The sequence below is a fragment of the Cavia porcellus genome, unplaced genomic scaffold, assembly GCF_034190915.1.
Source record: "Cavia porcellus strain 051 isolate PalLab524CR breed Dunkin Hartley unplaced genomic scaffold, mCavPor4.1 scaffold_26, whole genome shotgun sequence".
Classification (NCBI taxonomy): Eukaryota; Metazoa; Chordata; class Mammalia; order Rodentia; family Caviidae; genus Cavia; species Cavia porcellus.
The window spans coordinates 22814150-22826218 of NW_026947509.1; the positions used below are offsets into that span (position 1 = coordinate 22814150).

Here is a 12069-nt window from a genome sequence, read left to right on the forward strand (position 1 = left end):
AAAGGAATGTGGAGGGTGGAGAATGAGGGAATGAGGACAATTACTCCCCAGCCTCAGCTCCCACCAGGACTGCATGGGAGTTTTAAGCACTATGGAAGCCTGGGTGCAACTCTCACCCAGCCCTAGTCTGATTTAAGCAGGCTTGGCTGGGTTCTGGGCAACATGATTTAAAAAAAAATCTTTTTGGATTGCAGTGTAGGCAATTGTTAAAAAGAAAGAATTGTAGTACAGAAAAGGCCTATTACAGTGTTATATCAGGGCACAAAGCACAGATGCCCCTGTAACCATGAGTGCTATTATGGGAGAAGCAGCTGCTGTCTCCTTCTTGTCCCTTTTCCATGACATTATGAGCCCCCAATAGCTTGCCTGTCTTGTAACTTCTCTTTGCTGCCCTCTATAAACCAGAGGATGCTGAGGACCTGCTGAGGTCTGCATCAGTCATCTTCCTATTCCTCTGAGCTCCTATAGCTGGTGCTGGGCACTTCATGTGTCCTTAGTCTTTCCTAGGCACTATCATCCTGGTCTTTTGGGTCTTTCTGTGCTGAATGAAGTGGGGTAAGTTTGTGTTCTTGGTTCTTTCTCCTAATCCTGCCTTGACTTTTCACATCAAATTCTGTGTTTTCCAGCTCCTGAAGAAACTCTGATGGGTAGAACTCAACCAGGGGAACACCTAGCTGACTCATGGCAATGGACAATGCACCACTGTATGTGTATGTGTGATGTGGAACACAGCTGATAACATAGCACCCTCAGTGTGTTGGGCGTTCTTCCTATCTTTCAACTTCATTTTCTCCTTTTGTTCTTGTTTCCTAATTCCCAGGCTTACAAAAGACCACAGCTATCCAGGAAGACACACCATTAACAGTGAAGATGTGTTAACGTCTCCCAAGTGGCTACTGTTTTTGGAGGGAGGATTTCTTTCTACTTGCCTGGAATTTCTGATTTCGCAGTAGGGATTTTCTGCCAAGAGAGAGAACTGTGGGTCACACGAAAACTTTCTGCTGTCCCTGGAAATCCTTTTTATTTTGTCTTGCTTGCCAGGAGCCCAAAGGGCTTGGTGAAGCTCAAGTAGAAGTAGAGAAGCTAGAAAAGAGGTTTTCATGTTGCTAACAGACTGATCTTATGACTTTGTTCTTTGAGCTCCATTTACAAAAAACAAAACAAAGCAAAACAATCCCAAAGCAATATGATTTCATACTCCTGTCCAACAATATCTCACCAGAGAGTTAAAAAAGTTGGAAAACCCTGGACAGTAGAGTAGGCTGCGGAGAGTTGGTGACAGTTAGGGAGAATATCTGCATAAATGCTCTTCCCTCTCCTTTGGTGGTGGGAGTTACCTAATAGAATGTAAATGTTTTAATTTTTATAGAGAACTCAAATTCTACTACTTCAATTATATAGCTTATTTTATATCCTCCAGTCTGCCAGTGGTCTTCTTGGCACGGAGTAATGACATAGTTGGGCTTTCCAAGAATCTCAGGGAAGCTTCTTGCTTCATATTTCAAGGAGAAGCAAATAAATACCCTTTTTACTCCAGGCAGAAAGAGCGGAGAGAGTTGCATGTGCCTCCCTGGCAGTGAGACCCTCCCTAGTACACCTAAATTTGGGGATAAAGAAGCAGTGTGTGGTGTCTGATGCCACACACAACAGAAGATGTATGGATAAGAGATATTGATGGAGAGGACTCATCCTGTTTTCCCTGAACAGAGGTTTGGTGGCTCTGGTTCTCTGTGCCAGTAGTGCCCACTACCACTAACAAGTACTTCATCGTTGATAAATCTATAGTGCCTCCTAGTTTTGGGGCTGCTGATTTTTACTCTCCCTTCCCCAATTAGGAGGCAAAGGAAACAAGGCAGAAAGAATGGCAAAATGGAGCTAGAGCTAACTGAAGAAGTGATGGAGTGGTGGAGGTGGTGGTGGTGCTGGACCTTGGAGTCCCTATAGGGCACTTATGGGAAGACTCATGTCATTATGGTTTGGAACTGGAATGTCCCCAAAACCCTCATGTGGTCAAAGGTGAGGCTTTGGGAAGATGCTTAGATTGTAGGCACTCTGTGCTCACCAGTGGATTCATTTACCAGAGTGTTCAGGTGCTGAGTGTGCAGTCGGGATGTGGATCTGGTTGGAAGACATGGGTCATTGGTGGTGTGATCTTGAAGGCATTACTTCCATCCCTTCCTCCGCCCATCCCTCTCTTTTTACTGACCATTGTGGTTCAAACAGCTTTCCTGTGTGCAGGCGCTTCCAGTCTGATGTTTCTGCCTAGCAGTCAGCCAACCATGGATTGAAATGTGAGCCAAAATAAATCTCCCCTCCTTTAAATTGAGACAGTCAGATATTTTGTCTTAATAGCAAGGAAATTACCAAGACAGATTTTGGTACCAGAGAAGTGGGGTCATTGCTGTGATTGTGCTGGGCATTGTGATTTCAAACTGGTTCAAGGAGGGTGCCGGAAGTGTTTGGACATTCTGGTCAGAAAAGTCCTAGAATGTTTAAACTGAGCTTGATGGTAGATTCTGCGCAGAGTTCAGATCAGAATTCTGAAACAAATACTGATGATGAAGGCCTGGCTCAGGAGATTTCAACTGGGAACAAAGACTCCTTTGGTAGTTGAAGTTGAGATGTTATGCTCTGGCAGAAAATTTATCTACATTTTTTCCACTTTGTGGGAGACTGAGGCAGCAAATCAATTATTCTGTCAGAGGAAATTTGAAGGCAGCTTGATGAACAAGCTGTGGCATTTTTTTTTTCTTTTCTTTTTTTGGTCTTTTTGGTTTTTATCGGTACCAGGGATGGAACTCACGACTGCCTGCTTGCAAGGCAGGCACTTATGCTGCTGAGCTAAATCCCCAGCCCCAAGCTGTAGCATCTTTAAGCCATATTTAGAGTGAGAAGCAGGAGAAAAAAGTCAAACTGAATATTTGAAAAAATTTGCTGGTGGACAGAAAAGAAGAGCCTATGAAGTTGGCTTCTGTAAAGTTAGGGCTTGTAAAGTTGAAGTAGAGGAGAGCCTGGTTGCTGCAAAGATTAACATTACAAAGAAGCCAACTACCTTACATCAAGACAATAGGAAAAATGCTTTGACAACATCTCAGGAATCAACCAGACCCTTCATGGTCTTAAAAGTGCTAAAGTGAAGGACTTTGCTTTGAAAAGAGAGCCCCAGGGAGCCCTGCTAAAAAAGGGCTACCCTAATGAATGGGTTCCCTAGGTTCAGTGTGCTCAGTCATCCAGGCACCTGGAAGCCTCTGCAACTATCACACATAGGTGCTCAGTGACTGGTCAGACTAGGACTGGTCCTTGGTATCATCCATGTGCTGCTATTTTTGTGGATATGGAGAATGCAAGAGTTACAAGATTGGGGTGGCTTCCACATGGACTTCAGAAGAACCCCGTGGAAGCCAGACAGTGTGTCTCTGAGAGGGCAGTGCATGAACCTGTGCCAGAGAAACTGAAGGCACAGTAGAGACCTCAGGAAGTTAGAGATGCCAGGAACATGGATTATCTGCAGAGGAAAGCAACAGGCAGAGAGCAAAACCATTCCAAGAGAGAGGTTATGAGGACTGTAATTTGTGATACCATAGGGGCAGGATGTCCCAGCCTTTTGAATTCACATTCCATTATGCCCTTTCCTGAGTGCTGAATGTGGAACTTTAGGATTTAATGCTTGCCTTGTTGGGTTTTGGTCTTGCTTTAGTCTCATTCTTTTCTGGCACTCATACTTATCTCTTTTTGAATGGAAATGTTTACTTTATGCCAGTGATGGCAAACCTTTTAGAGTTTTCAATGATACCAACAGCCCACTGCAGTACGTGTGCCATAGTTTTGTCACCACTGCACTATATCATTGTATATCAGTGGTGTTAACTTTCTTTCTGATTTTATAAGTGCTCATAGATAACAATTTATCTTGAGTCTCAGAGGAGACCTTGGACTTGGACTTTTCAGCAATTCTGGAAGTGTTAAAACTTTGATGAGTCTTACATAGACTAAATTCATTTTTATATAAAGAGATGTACATGAGTCTTTTGGGAGCTAGGGGTAGAATGTTGTGGTTTGGATCTGAAATGTTTTCCAGAACTATCATGTACTCTGAGACAAGGCTGTTGGAGGTTGATTGGATCACAGAAGCGTTACATTCATCAATGGATTCATTCATTGGTAAGATCGGGGTTGAGTGTGCTGTTTGGGCTTTGTTAGAAGAAGCAGGTCACTGGGGGTGTGACCTGGAAGGGTGCATCGCCCTCTCTGACTTTTTTTCCTCTTTGCTTCCTGGTTGTCATGATGCGAGCTTGGGTTTCCTCAGCCTAGGCCCTTCCATTATTCCATTTCTGCTTTGGCTCTGACTTGGACTGAAAAATGAGACAAAATAAAATTGTCCATCTTTAAATTGCAGGTGCTGCATATTTTGTCCCAGCAATGAGGAAGTGACTTAGACAGATATGCAGATAAGAAGTGTAGCCCAAAGTTAGCTTTGGGAGCTAGGGAAGAGTTCCTAAGTCACTTAGGAAAAGTAGTGTTCAAGTGGGACCTTGATCTATTACAACTTGAGCCACTGTGACCCAATGTCCTCCTGTTCCAGGAATTGGGCCCACACCACATCTACTCTTGTCCCATTTCTAGGATCTTTGTATCTCAGACAGATTTTGTAGCATTTACAGTGAATATTGCTGGTACAGATATAGAGACAAGTACAGGGCCAAGGGTAATTTATTTGTAACATTCAGCATGGCTATGGATGCTGTCGTTAAGTGGTTATTTTTCGTTCACCATCATACTACTGTGTTAAAACCTAGTTTAGAATGCAAGCGCTGTTATATACAATGTGTATATGACAAGTTAAAAGGGTCTTCACGTTGAGCTGCATAATGAATGCTTAGCATGAGTGAATGAAAAGATTACTGAACAGAAGTACAAGCTATCCTTTTGGGAGGGCTCTAATTGCAAATTAGTCTAAGAGTTAACACAGTACCTGACTGAATAGTAACTGTGGGAACTTTGGAAGTTACCAAAGGAGGGTAGAGGAAATACTGCCAAATTGCCCTTGGATGATGAACAACTTAAGCACCCATCAAACTGAAATAATGTTGTGTCATACTACCTGACAAAGCACATGATATTGATCTAATCCGGCATCAGAGTCCAGGCTGGGGTGAGAACTCATGGATGGAAGATAACAAAAAATGCAGAGAGGAAGCATGTGCCAAGAAGGATGAACTAGAAGAACCCAAGGGAAGAGGAGTTTTGGAAGGCTCAACTGACAATGATCTCTCTGTGTCAGAATATCTTATTTTAAAAAGTAGTAGCTTAAGCCACAGATTAGTGACCCAGAGGTTGAGCTGAGAATCACAGCTGTAGCATGTTAGTATAACTGTCACCTTTATTCACCAGTTGGCTATGTTTGCACTGACTTACAATGTGGTTGGGGACTCAGCTGGATAGCATACCAAACACCCAGCAGAAATTCCTCACAACACTGTCTGCCTTGAGGACCCCTTGTTAATAAATACAGTGGCACAAGCTATTTATGTTTTGAGGGAAATGTGATAAGGAAGGGATACTAACAGAAAAATAAAGATAGAATTAAAAATGCTGTGGCATCTGAAAAAATATGTTTGCAGAAGAGATACAATGCAAACAATTTCCTTCTTGTTTTGATAACTACTAAGTTTCAGGGATGTGGAGGCTAAAGAGATGGGAAAAAAAGCAGCTTGTCCATAAACACACCAAGGAGCTGTGCAAGAGGACCACATGATGACCACGGCCTCTCCGTGTGGTAGGGAGGAGCCCTGACTCACTCAGTTCAGCTAGAAAAATGCTCTTAGTTTTTCTGCAGACAGTCCAGTAGTACTTCAGCATGGCCACTCTCCTTTCCTTCTAAGGAAATATAAAGCCTAATTTATTTTGCCTGGAGGAAGAGAACTAGGGAGAGGCTTAGCAAAGAGCAAGAGCAAACCTCAGAGCAAGGCTCAGAAGTGGCTCAGAAGCGCAATTGCCCCATGCTGTTATTAGCAGTATACTGCTGAAGCATCTCTGTGTGATCCAGGGAGTCTGCCTTGGCCTGGAATCCAATGGAGTAGTAAATGTTATGCAATTGACTTGCTGCCCTAGTCAGGTGGGAGATTTTTAGGCAAGCACCTTGTTGCCTTCCTTTTGTTTTTCATTTTAAAGTGGGGAGTAGATTGGAGTGAGACGGTTGCAAGGTATGAGTCACATATGGCTGTAACATACAGGCATCGCCAGATGGGGTGCAGGAGCATAAGCAGTGTATAAAACCTTTGCGGCAGCTTCCCACAACCACAAGGGATGATGTTGGCTTATTTTAGCATTTTTAAACTCAAGCATTCACTTCATGCCAATGTATGTAGCTGTGTTCTCTCATTTTAGATTGTTCATTTGAAAATACAGAAGGATGAGGCATTATTTCTTTAAATAAAATATTCCCTTTCATTACATCTGGGTCTCGGTGATCCCTAAAGCAGAAAGTCAGTTCAAACATTAAACTTAATAATCATATATTAAACATTTACGATTCCCTACACAGTGGAAACTCAAGATGAAACAGACTGAGGAGACCTGCCCTCGAGGGTTTATAAATTAGGAGGAGGATGAAGGAAATAGCCAAACAATTACAGCAAAAGAGAGAACACATGAAATAAGAGGCAGGTGTTAAGGTGGCTCAGTTGAGGGGATGAGATGTAGGAGAGATTTACACTGGAGATTATAAATTTGTGAGTCACAAATACGGTCTTGATGACTTTCTTCATTTTTAAGACAAAATACTCAACAAAGTTCAAGACATAGTTCAAGTAGTCAGGGCTTATAATGGAAAAGATTTAATACAGTACACACAAGTTTTAGGATTATAATATTCATCCAAAGAATCAAATGGGAAAGAGTGTGGGAGATCTGTCCACACGCTGAAGACCCAAAGAATCCAGCTGATGGCCTGGATCCCATGTCCTGGCCCCCTTATGAGACCCAAGAGAGATTTTTGATGGCAAAGTCCCAAGATTAAAGGATGCATGTGCGCAAGACATCAGCACAACAGCAGGTAACATGGAGCAGAGCAGAGCAGAAGAGCATAAAAGCCAGAGAAAGAGCCCTACCTGTGTCTTTATTGTATAATTTTTATACACATTGTTATCTCATATATATATTCTTGTAGAATGCATGTGTGTTTACCTGTGCTATGTCGTGGTTACTTAACTGCATTCCACTGTGTGCCTGTACTAGTGGGGTCACATGCTCAGGTGTCCTTCGATGCCCCTGAGCTTTGAAGCAGTCTGAGTGGTTCCTCATACTATGGCAACATTCTGCATGAGTCTAGCTGAAGACCTAGAGCCCATAGCAATGTCCTTACAAGTCCAACTGGAGGCCCAGAACCCACAACAATGTCTAATGAAAGTCTGTTACAAGGATCAGCACTGGGAAGGCCCAAAGGTCAGAGGTGGAAGTGGAAAAGTCTTCTCCAGAGGGATGAAGGATCTGTGCTAGCAGGCTGAGGGATCTGCCCTGGAGCTAGGAAGTGAAACCCAAGGTAAGGACCAGAGCTCCCCCGAAAAGGACCGCAGCCATCCTCAGTGACAGCGAGAACTTGAGCTCCTCGATGGTAACAGCTGAGTTCATATCAGCAAAACCAGTGTGATAAGCTTCTCCAGGAGAATTAACAGCACACATCTTCCCCTCCTCATCTTTCCCCTTCTCTTTTTATGCTTTTGGCAACAATCTCAGGTGGGCCATTCACACCCAGCACCATGCTGCTTCAGTGCACCTGGGTGTTAACAAGTTGCTCATTAGTTAATCTTCCGCAACACATGCGTTTTTGCTCACAGTTTGTAGAGGTTTCAGTCTGTAGTCTGCTGGCTCTTTTTGCAGGACAGAAGAGGATTGCTGAGGGGAAACAGTACACAATAAAGCAGGAAAAAGGCAGTGAAGTAGCAAGCAGCTGTAGCAGTGAGCCTACCTTCTCTCTCTGCCCTTGCATTCCATGCAGGCTATAAGCCCATTGATTGGAGCCATCCATATCCAGGATAGCCCTTCCACTATCCATACCCAGGACTGTATTAAACATGTTTAGCTGTCAGACACCCTTAATCCAAATATCACACACCATATATCCAGCAACCTCCAAAAATCCCACCTATGAGTACATGAGGCTTTGAAGGGACATCCAGAATCAAGCCATAGCAGGTACACATATGAAATTTAGTGCTGTGAGGAGGAATGTGATCACTTAGGAGAAGGAGAAGATGAAGAAAGACCCAGGAAGGGCCCTGAAGCTCCACAGAAGCTCCATTTGAGAAGGAAGAGCAGCAAAGGAAACTGAGAAAGACCAACGATGGAGAGAAATCAACAACATGTGGCCTCAGAAATTAAACATTGGAAGTATTTCCAGAGGGAATGGGTAGCCAGCAATGAGTCTGTATGATCACTGGCAATTCTGTGTGTGTCTGTGTCTGTTTCTTCTGATCTTAAACTGATAAATCCAAAAAGGTAGATCCTGTGTCTGCTTGGCTCATGCTATATTCTCAATAATCGGACGCAGTATTTAAGAGAGTTTGATTTTCTGCACAAAGAAAGGAAGGCCTTGAGATAGTTTTACTTTATTAGGTGGAGGGTAATACTTGAGTAGCACTGTAAAATTTCTTACATAGAAATTGATCGTAGCAAAAAATGCAAGCCTTTTTTTAGGCACCTGTAGAGACCTGTTGGTCTGTTGACATCATCAGGTGTCCTTCAGTCTAGATCCACAGAAATGAGGAAACAGCTTGAAGTCCTCTGACTGATTCTCCATTAATTCTTTAGGATTCTAGTGTTGGCCACTAGAATTTCATGAGACATTAATGGTTGTGCCATTACAAGAAGAATTCTGCGATTTCAATCTTGGGTTAAATAGGTATCTTTACAGTAGGAGTTTTCAAAGCATTTAATATGGTGATAAGAATTACTATGACTATTAAATGACACCATTAATCTGTGGCATTTGCCAAAATTATCTGTGCATGGAATTCTTTTCATTTGGGCAACAAATATCATCTTGAGGAACAGCGACATTCTGAAGAGCAATATAGCAAGTGCTGACCTAGAACAATTCTTAGAAAAAAATAACATCAAATTTCTTTTGCATTGAGATCAGGAGAAATTCTTCATGATGGAGACAAAGTAGTTAAGTAGTTAAGTGGAGTCAGAGAGTGGTAGGCTGTGGTCATTATTGTAAAGCATTTCATCCTCCTTTCCTATAGATGAACGATGATCTTGTTTCTGCTTTTGGTGGGTGGGTCCTACCCAGCCCACGTGGAACTTGCTCAAGGAAGAGCCTTGACTGGTAAGTGTGAGTTGATGCGATGCCAGGTCTGAGCAGAAGCTTTAGGAAGCACTTTGAACTTCAACTAGTAGCTCTTGCGTTCCTGTTCTTCTGCTCTAAAAACAGTATGCCACAAAAAGAGATTTCTCTTCCAGCCAGGGGTCTGTACTGGCAGGACACAGGGAGCAACACTTAGTAACCAACTTGTGGTAAAAGCAAGAGCAAAAAGCGAATGTTCATTGTTGTAGGCCATTGAGAATGGAGCACTGTGAGCTGATTAATGTGAACACGAGATATGGATGGCTGGAGGAATCGCATCACCGTTTTTTTTTTTTTTTTTTCCAGAGCTCTCAGAAGACATGAAGCCAGAGGAAAGGTAGAAAGAAATCTGAATGGTTTGATTTACAGCGGAATGTTTTTATACCTTGCAGGAGAAAGAAAAGTTTTGCTCTGACTAAAAACAATTCCATGAATGAAAACAACTTAATCTTATCCAGATAAAGATTTAATAAATGTAGTGGAGGCTACAAGGTGCCTGCATATCTGAGAAGAAGTTTCAGTATTTCACAGAGTGTGAAATAAAAGAACACACACCACAGCAGAAGTTCATAGCCATCCTGAGGGCATTATTTGCCTCCCTGTAGAGTATCTGACTTTCTTAAACACCTCTCCAGGCTTTCTCATGGTTCCCATAGCAGGACAGTGAGGTGGTCTGAGGCCCTGCAGCACCAGGTTCTGGAAATCCCAGAGGCTTACAATGGTTCTTGAATACAAAAAAGCTAAAAGGAGTGACTGGTATAGAAGGAAATAATGTTCTCTTTCTTTCTCCTTCCACTTTGTTTGGCTTAGTTTTTGGTCTCTTTAACCCCGACTACTGTCACTTTAGCTGGCCTGTTTCATGCTATGTGCCGCAATAGCACTCTGGGAATCTTTAGGCCTTCCCTGACAAGGTAAATATACTGTTCTGTGGTTTGAATCTCCATAGGGTCCTGTGAACACTCACACACACTCAATTCCCTTGCAAGAAACAAACAAACAGACAAACAGACAACCAACAAACAACAAAGAATCCTCAAACTGGTAGTGTCTAGGACAGAGTTAAGCATTTTCCCATTAAATTCCAGGTTATTAGTTGCAAACATTATACCACATGTGCACACGTGCAAGCGTGTGTGTGTGTGTGTGTGTGTGTGTGTGTGTGTGTGTGTGTATTTGTTGAGGATGCTCATCTTTGTCCTAAGGAATCTTCAAGCACCACTTACCTCAAGGAACCAGTGTTGTCTCTATTATGAACCCACATTATCCCCTTTAGAGGCCTCCCAGGCTTGGGCTGTCAGAGGTTCTCTATGTTTTTAAAGCTGTTTGGTCCTTTCTCTGTTAAAGCTTATTTTTACATCTGTTTCTCCCACTAGAAAGAGCACCTTGAAGACAGGGGTTGAGCTTTGGGTGTTTTGTAACTCAGCAGCTGGCACAGTGCTTAGGAATATAGTATGTGCTAGGTACATATTTAAGGGATGAGAGTATGCAGCTCTATAATTATAGACTTATGCATTTTAATAATACAGCTGCTGAAAACAGCCACACAAAATAAAACACACCAAAAGGGCTCATTATAAGCAAGCTAGGAATTGCTGAGAAAATAGTAATCATATTGAACCCTTATGATTTCCTCAAAGCTAGCTAGATTTTCTGGGCAGGTTTTACTTGCCTGGGAATGTTCTCTTTAGTGTGCAAAGCAGAAATCGGTGGCCTCTGAGAGCTTATACTTCAGCTTAGGTATCCCTGGGATCCCCAAGACTACACAAAAGTAAGAGTACAGTAAGACTTAGGGCCCTGCTGATGCCCAGAGTTCATGTAATTTTTCAAATTAAAGGATGAGCAAAATCATATTTGGTCTTTGTTCTCCCAAAGCTTACAGTGAGAAAATAAATTTAACCAAATTGATGAAATACCCTTATAAACTGAGTTATGAAAGCACTAAAAAAATTAAAACAACCTGAACTTGTTGGGAGATCCCAAGACACTGCTGAAGAATTTATTTGTGGATTTTATTCTCAAAAAAATCTGTAGGAGCTGAAGTGTTGACAAGATTGGAGAAATGTTCCATCAGGAGGGAATAATGTGCACAAGGGCCATGGGGTGGGAGGGTAACTGGTACTTTAAACAAACTGCAAGAAGGCATTTTGACAGCATGTAAAGCAAGGAGGCAAGAATATGAGGTCTGCAAGGGAGTTGAAAACGGGTCAGGCCATGCAGGGTCTTAGAGGTCTTTTAAACATTTGAGTCCTTTTTTTTTTTTAACAGAGGAAATTGCTGAAGAATTTTTAAATCTGGGATGTAATATGATCATATCTGCATTTTGAAGAGACCACATTGGCTGCTATAAGGAGGACATATTTGAAGGTACCAGCAACTGAATAGCTTATTCAAAAGACCATTTAAAGGGGAAAATGGTAGTTGGGACCAGGCTTTGGTAGTAGAGAGAAGAGAGCAGAGAATGGATTTGAGATGAAGGTGTTATTCACTACAATAGGAGGCTTAGGAGAGGATCATGTTCACAAGGGTGATCTTGATTTAAATCCTAGAGTTGAGTTGGAGAACCTCTGAGATATCTAGGTGGACATGTTATATAGTGGGTGAATCCCTTGATATTAATTCATGTATTCAGTACATATTTATTGGCTATCCACCTTATGTTAGTCAACCTCCTAAGAATTATATGCTGCTGAAATGCATGTTGAACTTGGATTATCTCAAAGAGC

At 42.2% G+C, this 12069-nt stretch overlaps 1 protein-coding gene and 1 long non-coding RNA gene across 10 annotated transcripts in view; one reads left to right on the plus strand and one right to left on the minus strand.

The window, feature by feature from the left end:
* Positions 1 to 12069, minus strand: part of LOC100719991 (T cell receptor alpha chain MC.7.G5-like) — a 556517-nt gene that overhangs the window by 132319 nt on the left and 412129 nt on the right.
* LOC106028677 (uncharacterized) overlaps positions 1 to 12069 on the plus strand; it is a 51806-nt gene that overhangs the window by 36407 nt on the left and 3330 nt on the right. For 6 of the 9 annotated variants that reach the window (XR_010043373.1, XR_010043375.1, XR_010043368.1 and 3 more), the window contains 5 exons: positions 627 to 704; positions 821 to 4161; positions 9246 to 9328; positions 9653 to 9683; positions 11612 to 11710. This is a non-coding gene — a long non-coding RNA (uncharacterized LOC106028677). Of the gene's footprint in view, positions 1 to 626; positions 711 to 820; positions 4162 to 9245; positions 9329 to 9652; positions 9684 to 11611; positions 11711 to 12069 lie in introns of all 9 variants that reach the window. The other 3 variants (XR_001202288.2, XR_010043370.1, XR_010043369.1) reach the window with 3 other exon arrangements.